This window comes from Xiphophorus hellerii, chromosome 3 (genome assembly GCF_003331165.1).
Source record: "Xiphophorus hellerii strain 12219 chromosome 3, Xiphophorus_hellerii-4.1, whole genome shotgun sequence".
Classification (NCBI taxonomy): domain Eukaryota; kingdom Metazoa; phylum Chordata; class Actinopteri; order Cyprinodontiformes; family Poeciliidae; genus Xiphophorus; species Xiphophorus hellerii.
In genome coordinates, this window is record NC_045674.1 from 6,032,710 (window position 1) to 6,056,376 (window position 23,667).

Below are 23,667 nucleotides of genomic sequence, written 5' to 3' on the forward strand. Positions count from 1 at the left end.
CGTATCTAAAAGGAAGTGACATCATCATCGTTCACCTTGTTGGTGCTAAAGTCTTGAATTAGTCAAACTGTGTTATCATTGGTGTTTTTCAGGGATTTACTAAATATTTATTTTTTATGATATGGGATTATTTAGTCCCTGTGACAGAAACAGGCTGGAAAAGGTACTTTTTAGAGAAAATGGGAAAATATGTACAGAAAAGTTGTCACATGCTCACACCAGAGGGCGCTAGAGGACAACTTGATCCAACAGACTTAAGTTGACGTGAAAACGTAAATTAATCACGTCTCTATAACTTAAACAAAATACATTTCCTTCCTTTTGTAAATCACTTTTCATTCCTTTGACTTATATCAGTGTACAAAAGTTTTCAACCTACATATTTATATTTTCCCTTCTAGCAGCCTATTGGTGTAAAAGTATTTATATATATATATATATATATGCTTATTTTCATTCACACCGTCCTGTCCAGTGTGAGCTTAAAACTTGAGAAATCTGGTCACCTGTAGTAAAAGGATAATGGTCAGGGCTATAAATACAACTATCTGCAGCAGATAAAACTAATTGGACACCCCTTTAAGACATATGATAAAAAAACTAAAAAATAATAATAATTAAGCACAGACTTGTTAAAAGACCAGAGATCCATCATCTTATAATGAATCATCGGCTACGTGCCCCATGTTCAGCTAAAACCTCTTTGAAAAACATCTTTTTGGTGCTGAAATACAATTTATTACCTATCAAACTGTCTTATTTTGGCATTTTACATATTAAAAATGGAAAGAAATCATATTTGTGACAGACTGGGGGAAACGGAGAGGCTAAAGAAGTTTGTTACTTGTTTATATAATACTGGTTTAAACTTTGAAGAACAGAGAAGTTAGGGGACTTAAATGTGACTCATTATACTACTTTGAACAGGTCAGGGACTATATAAAACATGTTTTTCATTACATTAATTACATAACTCATTCTTAGATAATGAGATTTTAAGCTCTATTCAGTATTCATAGCTTTTATTGCCTAATAACATATTTACATAGTTAATCATGCTTCCTTGAACATGTCAGTTAGTAAATATATTTATGGGCTATACAAAACATGTTCAAGACATTTTTTTTGCTCATAATCATTCTTAGATAATTACATTTTAGTCTTGTCAGTTCTACCTGTTTTAGGTTCTCTTGTTACTTTAAATCTAAATAAGTTGCTGCTGGCCACGCTCCCACCTCAAAATATACACTCACACATAAAAACAGCTGCAAACAGATCCGCAATTATACAACTGTACATGTTTGAAAAGCAGAAGTAGAGCCTCCTTCACAACAAACAAGAATGCTACACGTGGTTTCTGGAGTCAACAACAAAACACTTGTCTTTAACAGCAGCCATTGTACACATACAGAGGTAAAACCAGCTGACCAAACATCCTGGAACTCAGCTTAGGTTGCTAGGCAACGGTCTGAGCTTTGCTAGGGTTGCTATCCAATGGGTAGTGCCTGCTGATTTGTGACGTTACATTCTGGAGGATTTTGAAACAAGTGATTCTCCAGACACCAAAAATCATTAACTTGTTGTCAAAACCCGACTGGGTATGTTTTTAAGAGCTTGTGGTGTTTTTAGAAGCAGTTGAGGCCCAAATGGAAGCTAAAAAAACAAAAAATGTGAATTCTGCCTAAAATGTCCCCTTTAAAAACAATGGATTAATGAGGAGAAAAGGCAGCCAAAGAATAAGAAGCTGACATGATTTTCCTCATAAGTGACAGGAAAAGTGATTATGAAATCATGTAAAGGATGTGTGAGGCCTCGTGATTTATCCACTTTTTCTGCGGTGCTGCTGGAGTTGAGCCATTAGGCAAATCTCAGGATTTATCTATACCACCTGATCCACTGCTGTCACCTTTCGGGCCGTGAACTCTGCGTAATCAGAGTCAGAACAGCAACACGTCTGCAGGCCCAGAGCGCTCAACAAGAGGAGCCACTTGTTGTGCTTCAGGCACCTTGTAAGCCTTTGCTTCTCTCTTAAAGAGTTTGTCAAGCAAATCCAGATGGGTGGGGCCTGCAGAGATTACATCTTCCAGCTGGTCCCAAGTCTGGTGGGAATCCTCAAAGAGGATCAGGAGAAGGAAGATGAGGACGCAAAACTCACTCAACAGTTGGAGAGTAGAAAGCTACAGATGTTTTATTCATTTATTACTGAAAATACATGGAAATAAATCAATCAAGTTTTTTTTTCTATAAACATGAGCAACAAATATTTTTCAATGGTCACCAATTGTGAAACGAGTAACAGACAATCCATTTTGTCAAGTGCCATGATCAAAATTATCGATCCAAAACAAATGTGTTGGTCAATATTCCAGATGTTATGTTTCTAAAGCAAGTTTAAACAGGTGAGATTTTTAGTCTGGATTTAGAAGAACTCTTTCTGGAAGTTTGTTCCAGATTTCTGGAGAATAAAAACTGAATTCTCCTTTACTATGTTTGGTTCTGGTTCTGTGGACACAGATAGATCAGAACCAGAAGCCCTGAGAGGTCTGGAACAAGAAAAACAGATTTTCAGTGTATTTTCGCTGCTACACTGCAAAACCACAAAACCTTACCAAGTGCTTTTGGTCTAGTTTCTAGTGGAAATACTTTAGTACACTTGAAATAAGACAAAACTACCTTAAAAGTAACGTTTCAGCAAGAAATAGGAGCTTGTTTAGGGTAAATTATTCCTTAATATTGATGAAAAACTGTTAGTTCCACTGGCAGATTATTTCACTTATAAATGGGAAAAATGTCTTGTTATAAGTGAAATAATCTGCCAGTGTATCTAGAGCTTTTTCATCAATATTAAGGAGTTATTTACTTTAAAAAAGCTCCTATACCTTGCTCACTAATTAAATAAAAACTACTTGTTAATTATATTTTTGCAGTGTAAGTTGGTCAGTGATTTATAAATTAAGAAGTGTTTCAAAGTCTTTCCTCTAGGAAGCCAGAGTAACGACTTTAAAACAGTTTTTTTTTTTTTAAATCTTAGTAAATGAGGGTTTCTACGTGAGTGAGGTTCAATTTCCAGAGATTTCCACTGAAACCGCTGAAGGGAATAACAATGTCACATATAATCATGTCTAATTATACAGGATAATATTCTCTCAGTTTTTATATTTAGTGTACAAAGAATAAAACCCCGAAGCTCCTGACAGAAACATTCATTACTGAGAGACACCCACAGGTGCCTGCTGTTTGCATGCAATCCCACAAGGTGTTTTTTTTTTTTACAAATTAAAATGTTTTCTGAGAAAACAAAAGGCACTGAGACACGGAGAGCTGCTTTCACTCACCAGAAACATCGTCTTGACTACCAACATCCACCCCGGTGCTCGATACAGATAACCCCCCACGGACTGGAAGGCAAAGCTACCAGCACACACACACACACGCGCAGGCCCACACACACGCAGAGACACATGAAGCTCTGTTCCTCACACCGCTCTCTGTGCTCACATTAGGAGCGCTCCCTGCAGACATTCATTGCATTAAACAGTCAGGGAGTTGCATGTATGCATGGGCCGTAATTGGCGGATTAAAAATTCCTACACAGTTGTGGCACTGTTGACTTTGCCGTCTCTGATCCCCCAGTGTATTCGTTTCAAAGGACTGTTTGGTGAAAAAACATAAAACACAGTTAAATGTGCAGCCTGAGTGTGGTGAAACACACACACACAGTATAATTGGGGCCTTTTACATCCAGATAAATTATGCATAAACTAAATGGTGAGGGTTTGGCCCCTGCTGATGTGAAAACTGCAAAGGATTTTGCAACACTAAAGGGAATCACTGTAAAAAATATGAAAAATAGATGAGCAGGTTTGCTTGTATAGTAATTTAATCATTTCTACACATTTTGTTATTTTTTTATCAGCACATAGTGATATTTTATAGCACATTCAAGCAACTATCACCTTCAGTTGCTTTAAAGCTGCTGTGTACATCAAATACAACTTAAAAGAAATATTACTTCATAATTTAACGCCATGAAATTGGGTCTCTGTCCCTTTAAAAACTCCTGCTCTTTCTGAAACTCTGCCTTCAGAATGAGCAGGCTCCTCTATTAACTCTTTAACAAAATGTTTTACCAGCGTTTTACTAAGTAGCAGCTCGTCTAACGAGCTCAGCAGATGCCCAGTTTCAGCAGGTGTTTGCTAATCGCTGCTGGCTAGTCTGAAGGTACTGAGGAGAATGGCTGCTCTGTAATAGGAAAGCTCAGTAGCTTGGAAACTGTAGCTTGGAGGAGGAGCTTTGTTGCTGAAGGCGGGGCTAGGTCCACCCAGGCCTTTTGCACAGCTTAATGGTTGCCATGGAGATTCAAGGATTTCTCAAACATTCATGAAAGAATCAAGAAAACACTCCAGCTATATTTTTGATGAGGGAATAAGACTGTAACATGATGTAAAGCTCTAAAAAAGTCTATTTTACATAATGCCGCCCCTTTAAATACAGTTACTATTTATTATAATAAACCAGATTAAATTAAAACCAGAAACAGAGTCGGTTTGACGGGAATCTTGATTGTTGTTGGGATCTGGGAGCAAAAGCCTTTCCCAACATGCAGACACACGCACATTCTCTCCCACACACAGAGATAGTAAATCTGGGTTTAATGCTGGAGGCTGGGTGGGGAAATAACCACCGGCTAAATACTGGTGGTTTCTTCATGGCTGGAAAACGACAATTATCTTTCCTCAGTTGTGAAAAAATAATTACATATCTAGTTGTTTAAAGGAGAAGCACTTTGTGATTTGAAAGAGGAAAAAGTCCCTTTGCTGCTCCTAAAAAGTTTTACATTTAAAAAAAAAAACTTTTTTCATCACTTTATAGTTTACTGTTGCTGCCTTCTATTGGACTGCAAATGATTATATTTCAGCTGCAAGTTAATTGATAATTACTATTAGCAAGACAAGATGATAAAGTTGTTTTTTTTTTTAAATATATGAGTATGTATATGTGTGTCAGTTTGCTTTCTAGAGAAACTAAAGCACTGATACAATTTGTAGACAAAATGTGTGTCTGCTGCTTATAACATATACACACCAGCACAGTAGAAAAGCAACATATTTAGTTTTAGCTTCAAGCTGTGAAAACATCACAGTAAAATTCAAGCATTCAAGAAACAGATGCAGCATCTTGATTCAAACATTTTGGATGAAAAAGTAAAAACATTAAACTTTCTGTAATCTGGTACCAAACTGCCTGTATTTGTTTCAAAATTATTTTCAATACATTTACTAACATTGCCATAGAATAATGAAGAAATATAAGAAAGCAGGTAGACAGGTGAAAATAAACTCTTATAAAAAACTGAAGTCCAGCAATGTAACAGTACCTGCGTTTACTCTGACCTTAGCTCTGCGTAAATTGGAGTTAGCTTAATTAACAAAAAAAAAGTTTTTTGATAAGAAGATTTTGCGCTAGGATGAGGTTGTTTTTCGGTTTTATCGCAATAAATGTATTTTTGCAAAACTGCAACTTGTTCACATGACAGAAGTCACATGATCAACAACCGGATGTTACTACAGGCGGAAAAGACGAAGAAGACGACAGGAAGTGGGAAGAGAACGATAACGCGGCATGTTTTTAATGGCTTATTGTGTTAAATTTATTCGCGTGTTGTTATTTGTGTGCCTTATTTAATGGAAATGCAACAATTGCAAGACATTTTTTTTGACATTAGCTGAACAAATTACCTGACAAAGTCTTGTAACGGAAACGCAGCTAATGTGATCTGACAAAGAGCAAATGTACTGAGGTACATTCAATCACGGGAGGTGATTACTGAACAAGGAGTGGAAAGAGTGAAGCTGTGAGAGAAGGAAAGTAACTACAAAACTGAAGAGAATACACAGCGAACAAAGAAAATGTAAACAAACCAATTTAAAGCAAAAATTCAGACAACAGAGAGGCTGCAAAGAAATAACAGAAAAATTTCAGTTAGGTTTTCATAACCATAATCAGAAACTGTCACTAAAAGCTGAATAATAAAATGTATCACAGCCTAGAAAAAAACCTCAAGAAATTTTACATGAAAGGAATGTATAAAACCTTAAAGCAAAACACAAAACCAAAGTCTTAAAGTTCATGTCATATTTATGTCTTAAACCAGATTGATATTGATTTACAGGTCTTTAATGTCTCATTGTTTCACAGAAATCTGTTAGGAAGTAAAATAAATTATTTCAAATAAATGATTTATGCAGCAAAGTTTGCATATCTATATTAAGAAGCTGTACTGGTAAAATCCTATTAACATTAGAGTGAAAACAATTTAAGCTGTGAACAGCTTAAATGTTTCTGGTTTCAAAGAGAAGGCAAAAGATTCCTGAGGTTCTTTCCCACCAGAGCTGAGGGCGTAATGGGTAAAGGATGAAAGCATAAATCAGGTTTTATTCTGAAAATGAGTCAGTTTTAATGGCATTTGAAGCTTCCCAACATTTCTCCCAGTGCATTCCTCCCCATTAACTGGATCCGTTCTGACTGTACCAGCCACAGTGTGTTACCTGGCCCACCGCTTCACCTCTCTTTGTCACGGAAAGTGCAGTGAGCTGGCCTCAGTGTGATGCAGACACAGAACTGCAGTTTTTGTTAAGGTTTCATAAGTTTTTTTATTGAAAGAAACTGATTTGGAAAGATTTTCTTTTGCATGATTTTGTTATTTTTTCTTACTTATATAAATAATTGTCATTTTGGTCCGTAGAATACCAAAACTTCTACGTAACTTTATGTTTTGGTCCATCTGATTTAAATTTTAAGTATGAAATGATTGATAATTTGATCAGTTACTCATTACTTGAGTAGATATTTTAGCAAATACTTCTTTACTCTTACTTCAGTAATTTCTTGGATGGCATTAATGGAATATCGACAAAGTTTTGCATACACGTGTAATGTGATGAAATGTAATGGAAATGCAGTATGAGATATTTCTTCCTACAGAGGACCTGACATGTTGCAGCTTCGGTACTTTGGTGTTTTTTTGTGTAAAGCTGTTAATAGAGGCCACCAGCCTTCGGTTAGCATTTTATTCATTTATTGCTGTGCTGTTGGGTTTGTGGTATCTAATCCTGCTATTCTGAGAGTGAGACCTTTCTGTAACCTGCTCATTGTATTTCAGTTTTGCATCCAGTTTTCCACTATCATCTGCCTCATTTCCTATTTTCTGTAGGGTTTCCTCTTTTTTCTTCTTGAATAAGAGCCACATTTTACTTCCTCACCTGCTTTTGGTTCCCTGATTGCCTGTTTAGTGCCTCGTGTTGATCACTGTCCTGGTAGATTTGTTCTTTAGCTCTCACAGTTTACTGTCATGTTGCTGTTATTTCAGTTCTATGATGAGATTTGTTTTTCTTTATCAGTTCCCCATTTTCACACTCGACCTCCCCTGTCCATTGTTTCAGTTTCTCAGCTTCAGGGAAGTTCATCCTTTGTCCTCAAGTTTCTTGCTTCTTGGCTGCTATATTCTGGGCCCACTTCTTTAAAAACACCACAGATTTATCCGTATATCTTCTACAAGTGTTATGTACACTTTTATGTCCTCTGTACATAACAGATCACAAATAAATTGAATCTGGATGTGCTGAGAAGACAAAAAGGACACTTTGCTACTTTTTTATAAAATTTGTGCATCATATTAATTGATCTAGTTTCTAATTTAAATATCTTAGCACATTTGAAATAAGACAAAATTACCTAACAAGTAAGGTAAGGTAATTACCATACCTTAAGGTAAGCTCCTATATCTTGTAAGAGGAGATATAGGAGCTTAATTTGAGTCAATAATTTTGGAATATTGAGAAAAAGTATCAGCTTCACTGGCAGAATTGTTTTTCCAGAAGTTATAGGTGGAAAAAAAAAATCTGCCAGCTTGTTGTTTTTCTACAACATTCAAGAACTTAAATCAAGCTCCCATACCTCTTTGAAAGTTAGTTTTATCTTATTTCAACTGTATTGAGATATTTGCACTAGACACTAAACCAAAAATACTTGGTAAGCTTTTGTGTTTTTGCAGTGCGGAGTCGTGTCTCTTACAAGAGATTGCTTCCCATGAAGCCAGTTTAGCTTTTGTGCTGAAAGGAAAAAGCCTACTTGTAAGGGATCTCAGAGATAAAGGCTGCAGCAGTTTAAACGCATGGCTTCCAAACAACTGAAAACAAAAGAAATTTTACACCTTCATCCATTTATGTGGTCTTTATGGGGCTCAAATCCTGATGCAGTTTAAACAATGGATAGCCATAACCAATCTTTTCTTCTAGATAAGGCGTCTAGATGAAACAGCCTGAATGGTTGCTCTTGTTTGCCATATATTGAGGTTTTGAGTTACAAGATTGTCCCTGCAGAGTGAATTCACTGCACCTGCACAGGAGAACGTCAGCGAGCTGCAGCGGAGCAAAAGGAGCTTCATCATAAAGAGTGCTGGCCTCCGCGTTTGCTCAGTGACATCATTGCTGGCTATCAACCTCATAATGGATGTTTGTTTGCAGAGTAGGCGTACGAGGCGCATCAGCAGCAAGAAGCACAATGTGACTTTTATGTGCTGCGGTTGTAGATCCACCAGACCAAAATGGAAGCTTTAATTTAGCACAGATCCTTCCTGTGATCATAAATCTGAGGCAGACCTTTTTCTTTTTTCTCATTCAGTGAAATGTATGTCCTTGGATCATTAACTTTCTGTAGTTAAGTAAAATCCACAAATTATTCTCAGATGTTATATTTACCAACCAGTTATTTCTTTCCATTAATGTTTGAGACATGGGCAACAATTAGGCAGAAAAGTGTGAGAAAAAGCAAGTTTTTCCCTTCTTCTGTCAAAGATAACTAACTTAACTGTGGGGAAATAATAACAATAATAGTAAAAGCCATACACCAGAGAAGCAGTAAATTAAAATTACAGGAGAATGAAAAAAATACTATGATGCAAGGATCTGACAAATGTGTCATTAAGCTGAGAAACTTGAGCTGAGAAAGATGCTGGGGGTGATTACTGGATGGAAAAATGGGGAGTCTGTTGAACCAGAAGCTGCAGCTGTGATAAAAGTGTAAATGTGGAAAGAACTGAAGGTAAACTATTTCCATTAAACATATAATTGCTTAAATTGAAAATAACTTTGCTTATTTTGAAAAACCTCTTGTTCTAAGACGAGGTGTGTTTTTTTTTAGGTTTTATTGGCTCTAGTGGCCTTTATTTGATAGTGAATTGACAGGAAAGTGGGTAATGGGAGAAGGGGGAAGACATGCGGCTGTCGGCAGGCCGGGAATCGAACCTGCAACAGCTGCGTCGAGGACTAAGGCCTCCATATGTGGGTTGTGCTTAATCCCTGCACTACTTCAGCACCCCCAATGGTTTTTTAGTCTTATCAAAATTTAAATATTTCACAAAACTGCAATGAAAACGCACCATCGCTAAATTATAAATATATCTCATGGGCCTGTCACATCTGCCTTGATTTTTAATGACTTGTTGCGCAAAGATGCTTATTCATATGTGATTTTAATTTAATTTGTTATTTAATGGAAATACCGCATTTGTGTCTTTTCAACATTAGCAGAATAGCGACAAAGATCTTCACACATTTGTAATGGAAATGCAGCTACTGAAAGGGAGGACTAATCAACTCAACACAGGAAATAAACCAGATCAATAACTTACCGGTGGGAGAGTGATACAAGAGCACAGAATATATCTGGAACATAACAGTTAGTAAAGGGAAAACAGAATTCAAACATAAAACAGGAACTAATGTCAACAAACACAAACAAAGTGTAAATCTCTAAGAAACACACAAGTAGAAAACGAAACCCCAGATCCAGCCGCTGATTGCTCCAATGATGCAGGTTTTAACCAGTTCTAATAATTTATTCCCGGGTGTTGAATGGAAAACCCATGATAAAATGCAAATTCTTGGGAACTCAATTTTGTAACAGGCTTGATGAAATCACAGAAATCCAAAACAGAAACGCTAATCTAACTATAGACTGGCTTTCCATCCTCATTACAGTTGGACTCCCATGATGTAATGGCGGAAACCAACGAGTTTCCTGGTCAATAGGCAAACTAACCGGGAGAGTGTGTGGCTTTCCATTATCGCTTCATTAGGAAATAAAGTAGGGCTTCATTCCTCCATGGATGTGAAGGCCTTTGTTTGGACCCAAGCTAAAGTAGAGCCCTGTCTTTTCCTGTTTGTTTCAACAAGTTTAATAACTAGAGGTTGACCTAGTTGCCTTGTCTTATCTGTGTTCTCTTGTCTCGGTGATCATTTGGGAGAAAAGACAAATAAAGGGGATAAAAGAGTGAGTTTGGGGGTACATGGAGCAGCCCTTCAGCCTTACCCTGTTGAGAAATGGGACAGCTGCGGGGAAACAGCCAAACCAACCCACATATTCTGCCTGGTCTCATTCCATAAATAGAACAGCAGCATCCATGAAGGCATGTGCAACAACTGATGCTGCTGATTACACCCGTATTGTTAAGTTAAAAATGAAATAACCAACACAGATTTCCTTAAAGATACAAACACTGGATTATAAAAAGAGATATTATATTAGAAATTTTGCTCATCTGAGCCTGTTTTAGCTCTCTGCTGAGGTATAATTAATCTCCCATGAATCTCTCTGAATAGATTATAAGAAACTAGACCATGGACTCTCTAATCATTCTATTATAGGTCTAGTTTCCTATAATAGATTATAAGAAACTAGACCATGGACTCTAGTCATTCTATTATAGGTCTAGTTTCCTATAATAGATTATAAGAAACTAGACCATGGACTCTAATCATTCAGTGCAGTGAATAAAATGGTGACCTCCTACTTTCACCCACTCTCACTTTCAATTATTAACTTGCTAAAAGAATCTTCAGAGAAGAAAAAGCCAGTTTATGTTAGGGCTGAGAAACATATCACAACATACGCGTTTCATATGAAGTGATATTGATAATTGTTGATTAGTTAAATGTTTTAAAAATTTGAAATACGTCTAAACTGGTGGCATGACTTTTAATGTTTTATCCACAGTTTTCACTCCATGTCATTTATCTTCATTTTTAAGCAGTTATGAGGCACAGTGGAGAAACCTTAAACTGCTGGTGCTCCAGTTACTCAACAGGTCGTTGCTAGGTAACCACAGAGTGAGTGAGTTGCTAGGGAACCAAAGAGTGAGAGAGTTAGTAGATTCCACCGACCTTGCTTAGCTGGCCATTAGAGGTTGAGCGACTAAATCCTTTCCACTGCCTACATTCTGAGTTCAGTGAATATTCTATTATTGAATATTGAATATTCTATCAGATATATAATTTATTGATAATGAATGTGTCTATATATTGTTATTGATTTATAGTCCAGTCCTAGCTTAGGTTTCACCTGTCAAAGTATTTTAGACTTTTAGTTTAAAGGTGTAGTGTTATGTAAAAATCAACCTTATGAGGCTGATTAAGTACTGAGGAGTTTATATTCCAGCAGGACGGTGAACCTAAACTTACATCCAGAGATACAATGTGTTGATTTAAACCAGAGAATGCATGACACACTTTTCAGATTTTTTTTGGTGAAAATTTTAAAAACACTCAATAGTTTGCTTCCACTTCGGCTATGCACAACTTTGCGTAGTGCAATCCCAATAAAACACAAAAAAAGGATTTTAATGAGGAAAAAATAGGGGAAAAGTACCTACTTTTTAAGAGCAATATGTACTCTTTGTTGTTTCTCATCATTACCTCTAATCGAGGTTGAAAACCTAATGTTAGCCAAGAGATAACGAATTTATCCATTTATCTTCGTTTAACTAAAAACACAAATCAGTTTGCTAAACACTTTAATGGGCACATTCAGTGTGGGAAACTCACAACATAAAGTTCTTGTCCACACACAGATGCAAGCCGTTCAGAAACCAGTTCGTCACTGAGATTATCAAAGTGTTTGAACAGCAGCAACTGAGTCACTCCTTCTTTTGAACATAAATCATGCAAAACCAATTTAGGACAAGCCGTGCCATTGTCATGCCAGTGACCTTATTTCACCACAGCTGCAAGGAAGTAATAAATGTTCATTCTGCCAGAGTTTACTTCTATCATTTCCTTTTACAATCCTCCTCTCATATATTCTGTTAATTATGTCGCTCGTCATCCTGAGGTTTCAAAGTTCATTTGATCATTTGTTTCTTTAAGTAAATACGTTGTCACCCTTCAAACGTGGATATCATCAAAAGACTAAATTTAAAACCCTCTTATCAGCCATGGCACATGTAAAAACACCAACATGATGCAAGACAAAAGGAGCTCAATAAAAAGGGGAAATCTTGTCAGCATTCCCAGATTAGGGTTTAAAGCAGCTGACTGAACAGGAAATAAAGAGAACGCCTTCAAAACGCCATATTCCGTCAAAAGCCATAAGGTGGTGTGTGTTACGGTGAGATTAAATTGGGGTTGGGTGAGAGAAAGAGGAAAAAGCTGATAAGGCTTTTCCTGAGCGCTGCTTGTGTCCACGTGTTGGTCGGTCAGAATCTGCTGCTAAAGACTTCCTGCAGAGTCAGGATGCACCTGCTCCGGTTGGACGGGTCTTGAGTTTTCCAAACGCGTCATGGCGGCTCCCAGTGGGGGAGAGCCCATTGTGTGAAAAGCTGCTGAACTTGTGGAACAGTTTGCACCAGAACACAGGGGTGCTGTTCTGTTTTGTTGCAGTTCTGTCGCAATCTTATAGGAGATTACTCACCAAAGTCCAAAACAAACTTCACTCAGCAAAGATTTTCTGTCTCTACAATAGGAGGATTCATTTTAAGTTTGAAAGCTGCATAACTAGTTTAAAACCAATGATAATTTTTTTTTATTTTATTTTACCAGAAAGTCCCAGGAAGAAACACTATAAAAACAATTCAAAAAGTGTCTAAGTCTCATATATTAATTAGTTGGTATAAATAATAAATAAAAACAAAAACAAAACAAAAAAAACCCCTGAAAAAACAACAACACGTAATTCACTAACCAAACATTGAAAAGCTGTAAATTCAAATAAATTAGTTATTTCAGTGTTTATTTAACTAAATGTAACTGTCATTGTGACGCGTCAAAGCAATCCTAACATCTAATTGGTGAGCGCAACTTAAATTTAAGCCAATCAGTTGAAGAGGAGAAATTCTAGTCCCACCTACTAATTGTATTTATAGAATTTAAAGGGCCAGGATATATTTACTTTATATTTCAATTCAATAAAGACAGAAATATTTAAATTATTTGAAGAATTGAAACCTAAAACAAATCAATAAAAACATTAGAATTAACCCAGATTTTATATGCTGCAGAACATTCTCAATTTTTCAAATTTGTTGGTTTTACGTCGTTGTTTATTATCTGAACTAGAGCACTTTTGGCCTTTAAAAATTATTCCACCCAATTTAATTTTAACATTTTATGAGAAATGATTTTGAAGTTTGATTAATAAACCATGTCACATTTTGAAAAGTATTACGTTAAATTTGGATTTGGGCTAAAAAAAAAAAAACTAAGCTTAAATTTATTTTTATAGGGTAAACAAAAATGAGCAGAGGATGTACTTAAATAGCCATAAAAATATGTTTTTTAATGATTTCTAGAGATACTTTACCTGGAAAACCACTGTAAGGCTTCAACTGCCCGCCAGCTTTAACCATTGGGTCTGTTGGAGCAAAAACTATCAGGTTAATTTTAGACCCTTAGCAGCGGTTATTAAATTATAAACAGCTTCCCATTGAAATGCATGAACTGGAAATAAATTTCCAAGTGGTAGAGCTGGGACTGGTAGAGCTCTGAGTGGGACTACAAGTCTTCAGTCAGATATTAATCTGGTGTATTGAGGAATTACCAAGATTTGGAGATAAACACTTTGGTTGTCCAATCCCTGGTTGCACAGAATAGCTTTAACGATAAGATAAAACCTAAAAATATCCACAGAGTCGATATTTATCCTTTCAAAGCACTTGATGATGATGCAGGCTATTTAGAACAAACACTACATGTTTGTCTCCCTATTATCTATGTCAGAGTTAATTCCAAGAAATGGATAAAACTCAGCAAATACCAAGAGCGACACATTCTGAAAATCACTGTCATCACTTTGTGTTACTAACAAGGGAATCTTGGCAACAACAAAGAAACTATGAAGCCCTGCAAAACAAATGTAATCTGTCTCAACCTTGCTCTTGTTTCTTTCTGATTTAACTCTGTTGTCAACATTTGAGACGAATGCATCAGTGGGAAGAAGAAACAATTTCACCCTGAAATTCCTGGAAATATGTTTCTACATATTTGATGAGCAGATAAAAATTGAGTTGGAGTTTTTCCAATGATCCCATCGATATTTTACTTTCAGCATAATGCATCTAGTGACTGAAGGTGGCCCGTATAGTTATCGTGGTGATTTAAGGGGCATCGGTGACTGGCCTCCATGATGAACAAGGCATCATCTGTCTCCTCCAAAGGTAGACACTGGGTACTTTTGAAGTCTCTGCTTTCAGTCCTTTGAGCTCTGGGGCCTCTCCGCAGCATATCAAACGCAGCTCAGAGACAAAGATACTTTGTTTGAAGGATTTTTTCTTTTTTTTTTTGATTTGCCACAAAGACAGATAGCTAATGAGGCGCCAGTGTCTAAGCTCAGATCTGGATTGAGACTGTAGTCTGAAATTTCAGCTCAAAATGAGATCAGTTTGCTTTCGTAGAATAACAGGAAGGCGTTCTACAGCCTTTTTTTGGCTGAATTTTAGCTTTAAAGTGCCAGGGTGTTGACTGTAATATTTGCTTTTGCCAACTTTGTGGAAAACCTTTGGATTTGCTGGAGCAAAGCAATCATTAACTGTAGTTATGAGTTTTATTTTTATGTTTTTCATTTAATTAATAACACCAATTATCTACAATTGTCATTTCAATGGACGACAAATGAAAAATAAAATCCACATAAACACAGAAGTAGGTTCTATCAGAAGTGGAAGTAACAAAGCTACCAAAGCTTGTACTCAATTGTTGAAGTAGCACTACTTCAATTTTTTGTTTTACTCAAGTAAAAGTAAAAAGGAACTCAAGTAAGAGTAAAAAAACTTTTTAGTAAAAAGTATTTAAGTTCTGAGTAATTGATCGAAGTAGCTGTCATTTACAATTTAAAAATTACTTCATTAGGTGGAAAATATAAAGTTATGTGAGGACGTTGGTATTTTGAAGGCCAAAACTAAAAGAATTTATGAATAACATAATTACAAAATCAGATTCTTTCAATATAAAACTTATGAAACTTGAACAGAAACTGCATCTGTGTGTTTGCGTCTGGTGAATTTTTGGTGAAAACATGTTTGTTTCTCATTCAGTGAGTAGAAAATCCAGAAAATTTACTTAAATAAGAGTAGCGATACTTCATAATAAAATTACTCAACAGCAAAAAAAGTACAACATGTTAAAAATGCTTTTAAAAACACAAGTTTTTCAAAGCGGTACTGAAGTAAATGTAACTAGTCACTACCCAACTCTGCTAACAGACTGCCACAATAAATATCTTTTAAAAAATCTGCTATTGCTAGAGTTTAGATTTTAGAACCAACTGACTTGGGTTGTTAAGTGATGGGCTGGGCTTAGCTTGGGTTGCTAGGTAACAGCTGGACTTTACTGGGATTGTTAGGTGAGGGCGGTACCTGCTGATATTTGACGTAATATTCTGGAGGTTTTTGAAACGAGTCAATTTTCAGACACCACAAAAAAAATTTGCTTTCTGTCGGAAACTGGCTAGGTGTTTTTTAAGCTCTGTGGATGTTTTCAGGAGGAGTAAAAATCCAATGCAAGTACAAAAACGCAGTAAAAATATTCTTAAAAGATTTTTTTTTTTTTTTTTTAAAGTTACGCAAGTAAATGTAAGTAGTTACTACCCAACTCTGGACTCTATAAATCTCCTCTTTCATCTTTTTCCGTCAGGCGCCAACACAGTGAATCATCTCTGCATCCTCTTCCTTCACACCAACTAACTTCAACTCCTCTTTTACCACATCCATAAATCTCTCTTCCCCTCTCGGCCTTCTGGCCTGTGGCTCCAACCTCTGAATCCTCCTACCAATGTAATAATTTTCTCTTCTCTGAACATGTCCAAACCATCTCAATCATGTCCCTCTGACTTTATCTCTAAAACATCTAACATGAGCTGTCCCTCTGATGCACTCCTTCCTGATCCTGTACTCATCCCTTTCTCATTCCAACCTGCCTGAACACGCTTCACCTGTTTTCCACACTCTCCATTTCTCTGGACTTTTATTCCTAAATTCTTAAAGTCCTCTTCCTTCTTTACTTTTACGCTTATTCTCCTCTTATTTACACACTTACAATATTCTGTCTTGCTACAACTCATCTTCATTCCTCTCTTTTCTGGTATAAATGTCCACCTCTAGCTTTTCTTGTAACTCACTGCAGATCACAATGTCATCTGCAAACAGCATAGTCCATAGAGTCTGATCTGAACCTTCAGACACATATAAAGACAGTTACAAAGTCGGCCTTCTATCACCTGAAAATCATTTCCAGGATTAGAGGACTAATGTCTCAGCAAGATCTAAAGAAACTCATCCATGCATTTATCTTTAGTTGTATTGAGTACTGCAACAGTGTCTAAATAAATCAGTCCTCCAGCCTGGCCTCCATGATGAACAAGGCATCATCTGTCTCCTCCAAAGGTAGACACTGATCCAGAACGCTGCTGCTGGTGTTCTGACTAAAACCAGGAAGATAGAGCACATCACCCCAGTTCTAAAGTCCTTACACTGTAGCTCAGAGAATAGACTTTAAAACACTGTTGCTTATAAATCACTGCATGGTTTAGCACCACAGTACATTAAAGATCTGCTGTTGTTGTATCAACCTTTCAGACCTCTCAGGTCTTCTGGTTCTGGTCTGCTCTGAAGTACCAGAACCAGAACCAAACGAGGAGGAGCAGCATTCCCTTCTGCACCACAAAACTAGAAAACACTTCCAAAAAACTGCAAAACAGCCGAAACGCCGAGTGCCTTTAAAAACCCACCTGTTTACAGTTGCTTTTGATTAAAAAGGAACATTGATCAACATATTTAGTGTGGATGGAGAGCTGTTGACAAGATGTGATGTTTATATTTGTTTCACAATTCGTGAGTCTGGGATGTTTTTATGATGTAAAGCACTTTGAACTGCCTTGCTGATGAAATGTGCTGCACAAATAAACATGACTTGACGCAGAAACACTCGGTGAGGAGTACTTTCTGTAGAAAAGTAAAACAAGCAATTTCTCTGACCAGGAATAAGACCAGTAAGTCAGGAATACTTTCTGTGGGAAAGAAAAACAACAACAAAAAATAACTTAAAGGTTGGTGACAAGAAACAAATAAAAGGAATTTCATCTATGAGGAAATGTCTGCAAGCACACCAGTTCCCTGAATGAAGAGTTGTTTGTTTTGACTCAGACTTTATCAACCAGAATCCCTGCACCTCGCTGCAAAATCTTCAAAAATAGAACATGTTCACTCCAGTCCGATTCAAAATATTTCTGTCTGATCTGATATGATTCAGATACAATAAGACCAACTCTTGTTTTTCTGTTTTGTTTACAAAAACCCAGCATATGGAAATGTTGTTTCCATTACTTTAAAGAAAAAAAAGAGCTGACACATCCCCTCACATGAGCCTACAGTGATTTTTCAGACAAGTTTTGCAGCATGCTTTTGCAACTGAATGGAGATCTTTATCAAGTGAAACCTAACCGCTGTTGTGTTCAACGTCTTGCAACATTGTGAAAAGTTTTGATCCGCAGGTTTGTCCTGCTTAATCCCTGAGCAAAATTACAAGTGTGGGATCTGATGTGAGGCTTTTTTGTGTTTTAGCGCGTCTAACTGGAAAGCAAACCTGATAAAAATACAAAAAATTAATAGTACTTAACTGCTGAATCTCAGAGAGAGCAGCATATCTGGAATCAACCCATTTTCATTCCAATCATCTGCTTTGCAGTAAAACAAAAATCATTTGTTTGTTGTTACATGTTGAGTTTTTAATGTTGTCAGCTAATTTAAAAGATTGGAAAATCAGCTTGCAGTCATAAATGTCTGATTTGTAGAATGAATTCCCATTTTTTCTTAAAAAATTAAGTTATAATTATTGATATTACAGTCATTATTTGTCTTAAATAAGATTTTTTTTTCAGATGTTACGTGAAGAATAAGCCCGTTAAAATTGAAAAAAGAAAAATACCAATTCATACAAAGGATGTTTGCTGTTTATTCAGTATTCATATTTTCTCATTTATTTTTCTATTTTTTTAATAAATAGAAAAATAAATATTATATTTCTGAATATAATATTTCTTTTTATATTCAGAAATAAAAAGTAAAAAACAAATTAAATAAACCACAGATCTTACTGTAGAAATGATAAAAGCAAAAAACAGGCCCATCTGCTGAACCAAATCAGACTTTTCGTTCACTTATGGGTCAAGAAATAACAGATGTAGGAGGGAAAATCAATCAATCAACCAATCAATCTATATATTCTGATGCAGCCATGAATATATGATTACATCACTCTTCATCAGCCTCTCTATAACCACAGCTGTTTCTGATAATTGATGCTAATAGTCAAAACTCAATGTGATCCGGACAGAAATCTTTAGAGATTTTTTAAAGCCGCCATTAGTTTGGTCTATCTAAAGCTGCTGGTTCATTCATAACATGTGGTGGCCCTCAGGTGCCAATTAATTTCAACATTGGGCCACTGTGATAGTTGTAAAGTCACCTGACACCATATTTAACAATGCATGCTAAAAATCAAAAATACTAGATTTAAAATGGATCTATGAGAAAAATCTGCTCACATTGGAAACCAAAAACACTTAAAAATATCCAATTTTGTTGCTGATTATGGTTAAAATTACAAATTTGTGAATTTCAAGGGCAGAATCTATGTTGAATAAATTAAAACTCATCATCACAACTGAGAAGTTTTAAAGCATTGAAATGTGCAATACCTATCAGTTATAAGAATATAAGATTATGAGAACATGAATCAGAGTGAAGTTGTCGATCTTATGGACATTTGTAGGCTTACATTTACTTATTCAAGTAGAATTATTGCTAAATGCCAGAAATATGTCAAATAAATTTGTTGTTCATCATTCACTACTTTCCTCTAATCTAGAGGTTTATGTCGATTTCCTTAGTATTAAGTAAAGTTGTTTTTTACACTGTATGGCTTCGGTCAAACATTTTAGTTTTCTTCCACAAGTTACTCCCTTCAGATTACTGGAATTTTGGCCCATTACTCCTCACAGAACTGGTTTAACTGGGTCAGGTTTGCAGGCCACCCTGCTCACACATCCACACACACCCTCCCACACGCACACACACACGCACACGCCCACCCCCACATACCTTTTCAGCTCGGCCCATAAATTCTTCTCTTGTACTGAGATCAGGGATTTCTAAAGGCCACTCCAAAACATTGACTTTTTTTTTTTGTCCCAACTAACTTGGGGGTATGTTAAGGGTGACTGTCGATCTGAAAGACTCGTTTGTGCCCAAGCTTTTACTTGGCTGACGTCTTAAGATGCTAATTTCCTCATCAAGGGGACCAGCAGTTACTTTTGTTATTCGTTCTACTATCCGGTTATTTGTTTTGTAGATCAATACCCCTTTTTGCTTTTTATTTGTCTGTAATATTTTTTGTATATACACTAATTGGTGAATAATAATAATAATAATAATAATAATAATAATAATAATAATAATAATAAAAACAACTTCTGACTTGACCTGAAATTCTTTTTGAGATAGGAGTTTCCAATATTGATGTATTCTATTCATCTCAAACTAATGGCTAATTTCAGGTGAAATAATTGCACTGCTTTATGGTGTCAAACAGCCTAAAGAAAAATTTAGATGTTAGCTAAATACCATGTTGAAAATAAGGAAAAAAGGTGCAGATTTTTACCAAGATTGGCCTTAAATTAAAGTCATGAAGAAGTAAAATGATGTGATGCATAACTAATTAGGTTTAAACTCAACAAGGTGAGAGAATCTACATAAAAAATATATATATTTAATTCCTGTGTTGTCATATGTCCCCATGCATTTCATGGCAGGGAGAAAAATTCCTCACAAAACCTGAGATCAAAGACGTGACTGAGATCAGAAACAAAAGAGGGCTGTGGGAGTGAAGGTGATAAGAGGCTTAACACTGGCTTAGAGGCTGTGCACACCTTGAACAGCGAATTTACTGCCACTGTCTAAAAACTGCAGAACACGAAGGAGGTGAGGAGTGTTGTGCTGCAGAGTTTATCATGCTCTTTACGTTAAATATTGGAAATAAATAAAACCTTAGTTTTGCAAAATGTGCAAAATACAAATAGGTGTTTTACACTAAATGAAGCATATGTTTTAGTAAAAAAAAAAAAGAAGATATTTCAGCACATATGAAGGCTTTCGCTTCAGTTGTAGAGTAACTTGTGGTTCAACTGTTTTCTAAAAACATTAGACACAAAATTCACATTTTGCATATTTTTGTACTTCCATTTGGGTTTCCACTGCTTCTAAAAACATCTAAAGCACTTAAAAAACCCACCCAATTAGTTTCTGACTGTAAGTCATTTTTTTGTTGGTTTTTTAGGTGTTTGAAAAATGACTCGTTTCAAAAAACTTTGGAATATAATGTCAAGAATCAGCACGCACTAACCCTAACCCTCACCTAGCAACCCCAGCTTTGCTGTGAGAGGCCATTACCTAGCAATCGTTACCCAGCAACTCCAGTTAAGCCCAGCCCATCACCTAGCAACCCAAGTGGAGCTCCAACAGGTTTTGTCAGTTGGTTCTAGATACATGGATACATGATTTTCTGCCATGTTCTAAACTCATAAGTAAAAGACTTTTATTGTGGCAGTCTGTGAGCACAGTTTATGTAGTAACTAGTTACATTTATTTGAGTAACGTTTTGAAAGAATTTTACTTTTAAAAGCATTTTTGATATGCCGTGCTTTTTACTTTTAATTAACTGAGTAATTTTACTATGAATTATTGCTACTCTTACTTGAGTAAACTTTCTGGATACTTTACCCAAGGTGAGCAACTTCACTGAATGAAGAACAAGTTTGTTTTAAACAGAAATTCACCAGACATTTTGGAAAACCTGCAGTTTTTGGTAAAGATTCACGAGTTTTATATTGAAAGAAATTGATTTGGATTCATTTTAACATATTTTTCATTTTTGATCTTTAAAATGAAGGACCGAAAAAAAAAAAATCTAAATTTCTACATAACTTTATATTTTGGTCCATCTGACGATTTAGTTGTTGAATATTAAATGACTGATGTTTTGATATGTCACTCAATACTTGAGTAGCCTTTTTACCAAATAGTTTTTTACTCTTAATTGAGTAATTTCTTGGATGTTTTACTTTTTACTTTAGTAAAAATGTGCTGAAGTAGTGCTAATCTTACTAGAGTAAAGTTTTGGCTTTACTCTACCATCCTCTTTCTGTTATATGTCTTTATGTTGTTGCTACTAAATATTTTTTACCCTGTTGGTCCATAAGAATAAACTTTCATAGGAAACATTTTATGCAACTGAACTATATAACTATTTGAAGGAAAAGTAAGAAAGAATAGTATAAAAAAATCAATAAGTTCACTATATTTTTTTCTTTTTACCCTGCTTTTCCTTTGTAAAGACACAAATAAATTATTTTAAATGATTTCAGAGGACTCAAACTTGCCTTATGGTAAAGTTTAAAATAGTTTGGTACCCAATCTTAGTTTTTAGGAGCCTATTGGATGCAACATATCTGCTGGGTGGCAAGGCTTTAATTTATTTTGATTCATGGCTGTGAGGGCAAGAGGACGTAACCCACCCCCACACTCATATCCCCTCACCCACAGCGCTGGAGTCTGGTTCTCACAGAAAACTCTCAACCTGATTGTTTCACTTTACTCCAAGCCTCTGACATGGCAGCAGGGAACAACTGATAAGACTTCTGGTGGATCGACCCAAACCTTAACTTGCTGTGTTTTCTTTCAGATAATAACCTAATCTGCCTCCTCTGATAAGACGAAGTGCAGACTGCATATTCAGAGATGAGCCATGCTTTCCAAGACAAGAGAAACAGAACTCTTTGGAAGTGATCCATGACTGAACAACCTTTTAAATCTCTCAGATCAATGTAACCAAGCAGAAACCTCCAGCTTAATAACTCAGAAGCTCCTTTTGTAAAAGGCAATCTCTGTCTGCTGAGTTCTGGCCGGAGTGGAGATTGTTAATCACTGAGGAACATCAATATCTCCGACCTCCATCCTCCCCTCATTCCAGATAAAAAAAGCCTGGTTCAATACTCAGCTATGTCTTTCTTATAGTTAATTAAGTCCCAGTACAAACTCATGTCGTGGCTCTTTAAATACCCCAGTCAGTGGTAATGCCAACACCGGGGGAGTCCCACTGCTCATAATGAGGAGGCCGGCAGCAGCTCGCTTCATTACCCAGAGGGGAGGACAACAACAAACCAGCTGTAAAGTCAGGACCTCTCATTCTCTTCTGGAACGAAGCAGTGTCGTTTCACTGCAAATTTAATTACCATCCAATGTGATTCCAATCAGAACAATTGAATTTTGAGGTACTGTGAAGTGAGAGTTTCTGTATTTGGTACACAAACACGAACAAGAGGAACCTTCAACAGTCTTCAGACTTTTCAAAGTTGACTTCAGAAACAGCACATGCTCAGTAGCCAGCTTTCCAGAGACACATTTATTTTGCTTGTTAAGATGAATACCAAATTGACCATTCACAAGGCATCAACTCAATGTATTTAGGCATCTGGAGACAGTGAACATGATTTCTAACTAAGCATCAGAATGAAAGAGAAATGATATTTAAAGGTGAACTATTATGCTTCCCTGAACAGGTTAGGATAGGTCTATAGGCTATTCAAAACATGTTTATTAGATTTTCTTTGCACAAAATCATTGTCAGATAAGATTTCAGTCTGATCAGCTCTGACTGTTTTGAGCTCTTTTCAGAATGAGCTGTTTTAGTTCCTCTTGTCACTTCAAATCCAAATAAGCTGCCCTAACTCAAAGTTCACATTTGCACATAAAAAAGGCTGCAAACAGATACACAATTAAACAACCCTACATCTTTGAAAAGCAGAAGTAGAGCCTCCTGCACAACCAACAAGAATGCAGCAAGTGGTTTAAGACTTTAGGTCAACAACAAAACACTTGTCTTTTCCAGCAGCCATTGTACAACTCGTATAGCAGTAAAACCAGCTGGCCAAACATGCTGGAACGGTCTGAGCTTTGCTGGGGTTGCTAGGTAACAGGCAGTGCCTGCTGATTTGTGACATTACATTCTCGAGGTTTTTGAAGCGAGTCATTTTCCAGACATATAAAAAATATTCACATTTTGAAGCACTAGGTCTGTTTTTAGAAGCAATAAAAACCCAAATGGAAGCATAAAAACATGCCATTTTGTATTATACTTGAAGCAATTTTGAACATGGATAGCATTGTTGTTGGTTACTACTGGACCAGAAAGGCATCTACTATGGGTTTCACATACAACAATGAATAGTCCAAAAAAGGGAAAATATTCAACGAGTGGCAGTTCATTGCATACTGGTCAAAACTGG

At 36.2% G+C, this 23,667-nt stretch overlaps 1 long non-coding RNA gene across 1 annotated transcript; it reads right to left on the reverse strand.

The window, feature by feature from the left end:
- Window positions 1–1,181: 1,181 nt before the first annotated feature.
- On the reverse strand, window positions 1,182–23,253 carry LOC116716507 (uncharacterized). Its single transcript, XR_004338524.1, has 3 exons — window positions 23,122–23,253; window positions 13,631–13,635; window positions 1,182–1,228 (listed from the first exon to the last, which is right to left on the reverse strand). It is a non-coding gene; the product is annotated as an uncharacterized LOC116716507 (long non-coding RNA).
- Between the last annotated feature and the right edge of the window lie 414 nt (window positions 23,254–23,667).